The sequence below is a fragment of the Fundulus heteroclitus genome, chromosome 11, assembly GCF_011125445.2.
Source record: "Fundulus heteroclitus isolate FHET01 chromosome 11, MU-UCD_Fhet_4.1, whole genome shotgun sequence".
In the NCBI taxonomy this organism is placed as follows: Eukaryota; Metazoa; Chordata; class Actinopteri; order Cyprinodontiformes; family Fundulidae; genus Fundulus; species Fundulus heteroclitus.
The window spans coordinates 1,710,274-1,719,107 of record NC_046371.1 but is presented as its reverse complement, the minus strand read 5'-3'; the positions used below and the strand labels follow the sequence as shown (position 1 = coordinate 1,719,107).

Genomic DNA, 8,834 nt, shown 5'->3' with positions numbered 1-8,834 from the left:
GGCACCGGCCATGGGCCCCAGGGCCCCGAGGCCCCAGGGGCGCCCCGCCCACCGGCGGGAGCTCTGAACGACCCCCGTGGGGCCAGGTACTGCAAAGCAGCCGCCAGGTATGAGCCGGCACCCACCCGGGAGTCCACCCAGACACTGTGTCTCCAGGTTCTATCTGCTCTCAAAACAAGGAGGCTCTTCTCTCAAAGTTTTCATGCAGTACGGCTGATTTTGTACCCAAAATGTCCTATCAGGGGTCAAGCCAGATGACCTCAAGAAGTATAAAATAGCTTTGAGACCTTATAGCAAACATCCTGTGAGTTGTGTGTTTTCTGCCTCAGTTTAGAGGCCAGAAGTACCTCTTATTACTTTCCACAAAAATGCCTGATTACTATAACAACTACTGATATTTCCCACAACACTATACACTCACCGGCCACTTTATTAGGTACACCTGTCCAACTGCTTGTTAACACTTAATTTCTAAGCAGCCAATCACATGGCGGCAACTCAGTGCATTTAGGCATGTAGACATGGTCAAGAGAATCTCCTGCAGTTCAAACCGAGCATCAGTATGGGGAAGAAAGGTGATTTGAGTGACTTTGAACGTCGCATGATTGTTGGTGCCAGAAGGGCTGGTCTGAGTATTTCAGAAACTGCTAATCTACTGGGATTTTCACGCACAACCATCTCTAGGGTTTACAGAGAATGGTCCGAAAAAGGTCAGAATTTGGCGTCTACAACATGAAAGCATGGATCCATCCTGCCTTGTATCAACGGTTCAGGCTGGTGGTGGTGGTGTCATGGTGTGGGGAATATTTTCTTGGCACTCTTTGGGCCCCTTGGTACCAATTGAGCATCGTTGCAACGCCACAGCCTACCTGAGTATTGTTGCTGACCATGTCCATCCCTTTATGACCACAATGTTCCCAACTTCTGATGGCTACTTTCAGCAGGATAATGCGCCATGTCATAAAGCTGGAATCATCTCAGACTGGTTTCTTGAACATGACAATGAGTTCGCTGTACTCAAATGGCCTCCACAGTCACCAGATCTCAATCCAATAGAGCATCTTTGGGATGTGGTGGAACGGGAGATTCGCATCATGGATGTGCAGCCGACAAATCTGCGGCAACTGTGTGATGCCATCATGTCAATATGGACCAAACTCCCTGAGAAATGCTTCCAGCACCTTGTTGAATCTATGCCACGAAGAATTGAGGTAGTTCTGAAGGCAAAAGGGGGTCCAACCCGTTACTAGCATGGGGTACCTAATAAAGTGAGTGTATACTTGAATGTTGAGGTTTCCATCTCATTCCATGCTCACCAAACAGTCCAGAAAAGGTAGCTTGTTGTCATTGGCATCTTCTCTGGTAAACTTGATGTTGTTGTCCACCGAGTTTTTTGTGTGGTCTAGAGTGAAATTAGTCCTGTTGTTTAGGTCACTGTCTTGTTGAAGACGTTTCCTGACTGTTTCTACTGCCTCTGATGTAGGTATGCAAGTGAAAAGTAAAGTGACATTGAAGGACACCAGAGTTTCTCCTGGTGCCATCTTTAAATGTTTGACTTTGTTTGCAAAGTCTCTGGAGTTTTCTATGTAATGTGGTGTGTTTCCCACCAGGGGGGCTAAAATACTAGCAAGCTGTTTAGCAATGTTATATGTTACTGTATTAATGCTGCTGACAATGGGTCTGAGTGGTGTTCCTTCTTTGTGAACATATAAGCATGGAATGTCTTCCCCTGGATATAATCTATAATAAGATGAGCGATTGATTATCTTGTCTTTTTCTAGTTGCTGGAGGTAGTCAGTGATTTTCTTGCAGGAGTTGGTAGGATCCCTTTACAAAGACATATATATGGTGGTGTCACTCAGTAGAGTGAGAATTTTGTCCTGGTTGTCTGAAGTGTTGAAGACCACAGTGCATCTTCCTTTGTCTGCTGGTAATATGGTGATGCTTTGGTCCTGCATAGCCAGGAATCCAGAGAGTAAAAACCTCTCTGGATTTTCATTTAACAGAAAAATAATAGATAAAACAGTAATCAATAATAAGTCTTTTGAAGCCTTTGGAAAAAAATATTTTTATTTTAATCAATTTATGCAGAATTGAGGCACATCTTCTTCTTCAGCTGAAAGTGTAATCTAAACAGCCCTTACTAAACATCATTGAAACAAATACATAGAACACATTAAACTTCATTGTCTAAAAGCACAAGTAAATGTTTTCAACAACTTCAGAATATGACCATTTTAATTTGGAACTAGTCAAAAAATTATAGATACATACACATAAATGGTATGAGATAAATGGTTGGCAAAGCAAGACTTAACAATGTTTAAATGTGTATTGTACCCATTAAAAACCTATTTGCTTTAACCTACAAACATGTTTTTGTTGTAAACTATAAAATAATCATATCCTTCAGCGAGAAGTCACGTTCTGTAGTTGGTGTCAAGATTGTGAAAAAGATGTATTTGTGGTACAAAACATTAGTTGTGAATCAGCCCTTAGTCTTTACTGGAGAACTTACTATCACTCAATGCTAAACAGTTTGTTGGGCTGTTTGGGAATATCCGTAACATTCTTAGTTACATCATAAATTGCCACATTTTCCAGTTGTTCTCCTTCATTTTCTTTTCATTGATCAAAGTCAGCTAGAAACCTGACCCCAATGGTCAAATTATCAGAGAAGTTTAGATTACACAGTTTTGTGGTCATGGCACGTTCAAAGTATCAAACATTTTTTTTAAATAATCACTTGTTAAAATAATCAGGTTTTACAGTTTAAGAATTTAACCATATAATATATTTTAATACATGTCCTTTTGATTTTACTGAAGCTTGAAGTGTTCGTTTGGATGGTGTTAGCCTCAGATTTTGTTAGTGTACTTCAGCAGACCGTAGATACCACCACCTGAAATAAATGTCAAAGAAGAGTTGATCTTTGATGAAAAGTGTGACATCCAGTAGATCTCACAATAAAGACATTTATTTCTTTAATCCTCAGTGTTACCATTTTATGATAAACATGATAACAAAGACAACATCTAAAATACTGGCATTTAACCTGAATACATTATTTTGTTCCATAACAGCGAAGAAGCTCCTTTAGAAGTGAAACTAATGATTAAGTAAATGCTTATTTCCTTAAAGCTATAGTTGGCAATCCTGGTCAGAAACACTTATACTGGGTGAAATTGTCCTTCCATGCTGAAAATAGTCAATACATTATGTATTCAGAAAAAGAAGGTAAAAAATAGATCTCTGTAAAAGCTGTAGGCCTGTAAAAGCTCTGACCAATCCCTACTGTTCGGTCCGAATAGCAGGGATTGGTCAGAGTTTTGTTCCTGCCTTCCCCCCCCTCTGTCCCTCAGGTTCTGGGTTTATCACCTTATCTACTGGTTGTCCCACATGCCATCATTCTGACACGCTCACATAACTTCAGTGTGCGTAATCGTTCCTTGTTAGTTTCCGCTTGCTGGCTGCGTACTTCTAGTGTTTACATATCTAGTCAGCTTAGCAGCTAGCTTAGCGGTTAGCTTAGCAGTTAGCCGTTAATTGTAGCTCCGTTCGTTGCTCTCACCTTAGACTTTAAACATGGCTGTGAGTCGCAAGAAGTGAACCACGTTCAAGTTTATGAGAAGAAGAAGAAAGTCTCAGAATAGAATGAATTAATGTCAGAGTGGATTTGGGAGATTTATTTTCACACAATCCCCCTGAGGAGCGAAAGAGCAAGCTAAAGCCGGGCGTACACTGTACGAGTTTTTCCCCTTTTCGGGCCGATTCTTCAGTCGTGCGAGCATTTTTTGAATCGGCTGAATTTCAGCTTGATCGTAGAGGGGGGGAGGAGGGGGGACTGGCTTCTCACGACTACCTCCAGATCAGGAATCGGACGATCGGTGAAAATCAAACATGTTTGAAATTCAGTCGGCTGTCGTGAGGTTTTCGTGAGCGCATCCTGCTGTTCAAGCAGAGCTACGAGGGGGCGCCCTCCCCTCCTCTCCGTCCCCGCCAGCGGAGGGAGGGAAGCGGGCGTCCCTGAAGCAACCTCCGGCCGGTGTTGGGGAGGGCGAGCCGTCCGGTCCGCGCAACGCGCTGGCCGCCTGTTTCGGCACTCCTCCGCGGTCCGCAACGCGCTGGCCGCCTGTTTCGGCACTCCTCCGCGGTCCGCAACGCGCTGGCCGCCTGTTTCGGCATTCCTCCGCGGTCCGCAACGCGCTGGCCGCCTGTTTCGGCACTCCTCCGCTTGTTGGGGGGGGGCGGGCCGGGCGACCTGCCGTGCCGCGCGGCCGCCGGTGCGTCTCGTCCCTCCTCTCTCCCCTCCGTTCCCCTGACGCCCGGTGCCTCCTGCGGGCTTCGCCAGAGCTGGGCTCGAACCCCTGCTCTGGGTCCCTGTCACCTACCGTCGCTCGCCTGCCTCTGTCCCCACAGTGAGCGGTCCCAGAGGGGACACGACGTACAGTGTGAGCAGTCCGGTCTCGTCCGAGCGTCGCGCCGCACAGATCGTGAGCGGTGAACTTTTAAACCCCGCGGTTCCCTCGCACAGTTTGAGATGTATATAAGTACCACGACTGAAAAACTCGTACAGTGTACGCCCGGCTTAAGACTGTCTAACGCAGTTATTCAAAAAGAGACTTTAGGAAACTTCCGAAAAAATCACAGACTCCATTTAACTGGGCCCCAGTTGCCAGAACAAAAACTGTATCAATGAGAGAGCATATTCATTTTCTGTTTTTCCAGTTAAAGACTTGGTTTATTACAGGCCCTATGACAAGCAGTTTTCTGATGAGATGTGTGAAAAAACATACATTGTGCCACATTGTCAAATTGTGTGACATTTATTGTAGAAAAGCCAGTGCTGTTTTATGCGGTATGCTTGTTTAAAATACAAATGGATTCAAACTGCAACTTGTGCAATTTTGTTTGTAAATTCAAATGGCGTCTTTGTTTTTAGATATGAATGTGGGGATTGACTACCAGTTGTATTAAAAAAAAATTCTGATTTCTATGTTGAGGTACATTTAACACTTTCCATTGAGTTAATATATTTTGAACCTTATTTAGAGTAAATTAACACAACAATAGTGTTAGCTTTTGACATTACACACCGATGTTAGGTAAATTAAACACTGACGTGTGTTAAATATCAACTATTGAGGGTGTTGTTTTAACTCCATCACAGTGTTAATTGTTCAACACTTTCAAAAGTGTTATTTTAACTCAATCTAGAGTGGACCAATATAGACACTTTGAAAGTGTTAATTCAACTCCCTAAGACTTGAATTACCACCAAATTTGCTGTGTAGTAGGGTTTACTTGCTGCTCAGTGACTAGGCTATCACTTCTCAGCAAAACAAGCTAATAGCTCCCTGTAGCTTCCTTCATTAAACTGTAAAATAATTAAATCCTTCAGCGAGAAGTTACGCTTTGTCACTAATGCAGTTGGTGTCAAGGTTGTGAACAGCTCAAATTATGGTGAGAAAAAGATGTATTTGTTGCACAAAACATTAGTTGTGAATTAGTCCTTAGTCTTTACTGGAGAAGTTACTATCCTTGAATGCTAAACCGCTTGTTGGGCTGTTTGGGAATATGCTAACAGAGCCATTTGTCTTAGTGAGATCATAAATTGCCACATTTTCCAGTTATTCTCTTTCATTTTCTTTTCTTTGATCAACCTCAGGAAGAAACCTGACCCCAAACGCTATCAGGTTATCAGAGTTTAGATTACAGAGTTTTATGGTCATGGCAGCAACACAGTTCCTGAAAGAAATTGGATCGTATTATTGTTAAATCCAATTTAATAGATGCAAATTCTCAATTTCTGCAGTTATCCTCAGTTTGTATGCACTAGGCAGTCATAAGACTTCCTTGAAAGTCTTAGTGGCCTGTTTTTCTAAATGTAGCTATTCTCCGGCTTCTGTCAGTCTTCATTGTGAGTGTTGCTTTCATTGTCTGTTTTCCCCTGTGATGGACTGGTGACCTGTCTTGACTTTACCTCTAGCCAACTGGATAGATGAATGGACATAGTTGCCTTAATATCACTCCCGCTTCAACATCAAGGGGCCAATATGTTTCATGTTCACAGATAATAGGTGACACTGAGGACCAGAAAGCTGTGGTTGTGTTATTATTTTTATAAATTCGTGATACTCACCCAATAAGCCGACCCCAGCAATCGTGCCTATTGTGATGCCTGCTATCGCTCCTCCTGACAGTCCTCCCGATGAAGGTTCCTCAGTCGGTCCTGGTCCACTGGTGGCTGCTGAAGCGGGTGCACCTGTTGAGGTTGATCCAGGTGCACCAGTTGAGGTTGATCCAGGTGCACCAGTTGAGGTTGATCCAGGTGCACCAGTTGAGGCTGTACTGGGTGCACCAGTTGAGTCTGTACTGGGTGTACCAGTGGATGTAGTAGATGAGGTGATAGGAGTTGAAGTTAGTGTTGTGTCCGCTTGGCACAGGATTACTGTAACGATTAAAGCAAAGGAGAAAAGGATTAAACCAGAGTGATGAAAACACTCACTGAGACGTTCGTTAATATTTTAATGACGTGGTATAAATTATAAAATCAATGTGGCTAAAACGTTTTGTCCAGCAGCTCATGGACTAAATGGAAAGACTCCAGTAGTCATGTTAGTTTTAGATTACGTTCCGTCTTTTTCCTGACCATAAGAAATTAAAAACGTCAGGTTTTAAAATATCTTTTATGATTCAGTGTAACTAAAAGTTAAACAGCTTGGTGGATCCCTGCAGACTGCCACCGTTGCAATACTTATGGCCACAGTGTCTTCCTATAAATCCCTCCAGTTCCGCTAAGTTTAAAACAATGATCAACTAGGTCATCTGAGAGATTCACGGTACTGCTGGCAAAAAGAAGAATAACTGATTTTTTTTATCTGTGGCTGAAGGTTATGAAATATTTTGACATTTTAATAATTATTTTATATTTTTTTTTTATCATAACACATTACAGTAATTGTTTCCTTTCAATATCCGCCTCTTTCGGGCATTGTTTGGGGAACCAAAAAAGTGACAATTTAGAAGCTTCAAAGTTCTTAAATTACATAATTTAAGGAGTTTAAATTTAAGAACTTAAGTAAAAATATTTTCTGTCATTTTTACCTGTACCCAGGAGGCAGAGTGCAGCGACAAACAGATTAGCTCTCATTGTGTTGAAGAAACCAAGCAACAGAACCAGAAATTTCTGGGTTTAGTCTTGATCTTCTGTCCTGTTGGAGACACCTAAGCATAAATAAAAGGAACTAGTTCATTTGGAAACAGCATTTTTCACCTTAGGATCAACTGGGAATGCTTCAGCTTCTGTGATAAAGCACATTCATTTTTAAACATTAAATAAAGGTAAATTCCCGTCCTATGGTACTGTAGCAGACCTCAAAATAGTAACTATTAGGAGAAAAAGCTGAAAATGTAGGAACTGATTATAAAAAATGTGTTAAATTTAGAGAGGAGAGGAGCGATACTCACCTGAGATGTTGTGAACGTGTCTGTCAAGGTAGCAGATGTTGCCTTTTAATACCCTTTTTTATCACCCTCCCATAAAGGCGTGACATTATAAAATGTCATCTCGTTAGAACAATGAAAGCATGGAACCTAATAACCATTTTTAGAACATGAGATATTAATGTTAGCTTTTTACCTTCTTGTTCCTAATGTTTATTGATCAAATGTTCTGAATGTAATAACATCTACATTAGAATAAAACAGCAAGTATGTTGGTTTCATTTTCTCATAAAACCTCCTTTCCATTGTTCAGTCTCTTGAGCAGATCAAAGTGTTAATTGATGATGACCTTTGTCCCATGAGGTAAGTGACGGGGCAGCCTTTATGATTTCCTCTTTCTATTCCGAGTTTACGTCTCAAAACCAAACTTTGTTAAATGCTATGTTGTTACTGTTTAATCTACGATTGAAAACAGCACACACATACAGCTAAAAGAAAAATTTAACATTGCCTTAAAGAGCAATTTTCATTTCAGAAAGTGAATCTGTGATCTTATGGAGATTTATTACACAAAGAATTAAATATTTCAAGCTAATTATTCTTGTAATTTTAATGGTTATGGCATACAGGTAAAGAAAACCTTTTAGTTCAGCCTGTGGCGCTGCGTAGGTGTAATGGGAGCCCAGATTGCCTTGATACCAGCCTTCAGGTCATCTGCCTTTCTATGTCTGGTGTCTCTCATCTTCCTCTTAGATTCCCAGTGGGGTTCAGGTCAGTCCAGTTTGCGGTCCGATCAAGAACAGGAACACCATGATCATGGAACCATATTTTGCTACCTTTGGCAGTGTGGGCCGTTACAAAGACCTACTAGAAAATAAAATCAGCATCTCCCAGCAGCTTGCCTGCAGATGGAATCATGAAGTGCTCTAGAATGTCCTGGTAGATGTCTGCATTGATTGTGGACTTCAGAGAAGCAGTGGATGTTTTATGAAATGTTTATTTCAGGATCGGAAGAGATCGGCAAACACAAATAAGGACTCAAACACTGTTTCTGTTAGAATATAAGGCACACATTTATTATTCCTCACAGAACACAGCAACACAAAACAGCAAATCTCTCCCACCAGAGTCTGGGGCCTTGATTTCCAAATGAAACACAGAATGAACTTTAAACCGTTGAGCAACAGTCAAGTACCTTTTTTCTCCTTAGTCCAGGTGAGACGCTTCTGACATCATCTCTGGTTCAGGAGTGGCTCGGCACAAGCAATGCAACATTTGTAACCAATGTCTAGAAATCATCTGTATGTGGTCGCTCTTGATACCTCAACTCCAGCCTCTGTCTACTTCTTGTGAAGTTGTTATCTTCCTGTTGGTGCACCTTCTGTGCC

At 41.8% G+C, this 8,834-nt stretch overlaps 1 long non-coding RNA gene across 1 annotated transcript; it reads right to left on the bottom strand.

Annotated features, from left to right (window-relative positions):
- Positions 1-2,069: 2,069 nt before the first annotated feature.
- LOC110368752 lies at positions 2,070-7,232 on the bottom strand. The gene is made up of 3 exons (XR_002428369.2): positions 7,108-7,232; positions 6,143-6,451; positions 2,070-2,902 (listed from the first exon to the last, which is right to left on the bottom strand). It is a non-coding gene; the product is annotated as an uncharacterized LOC110368752 (long non-coding RNA).
- Positions 7,233-8,834: the final 1,602 nt, after the last annotated feature.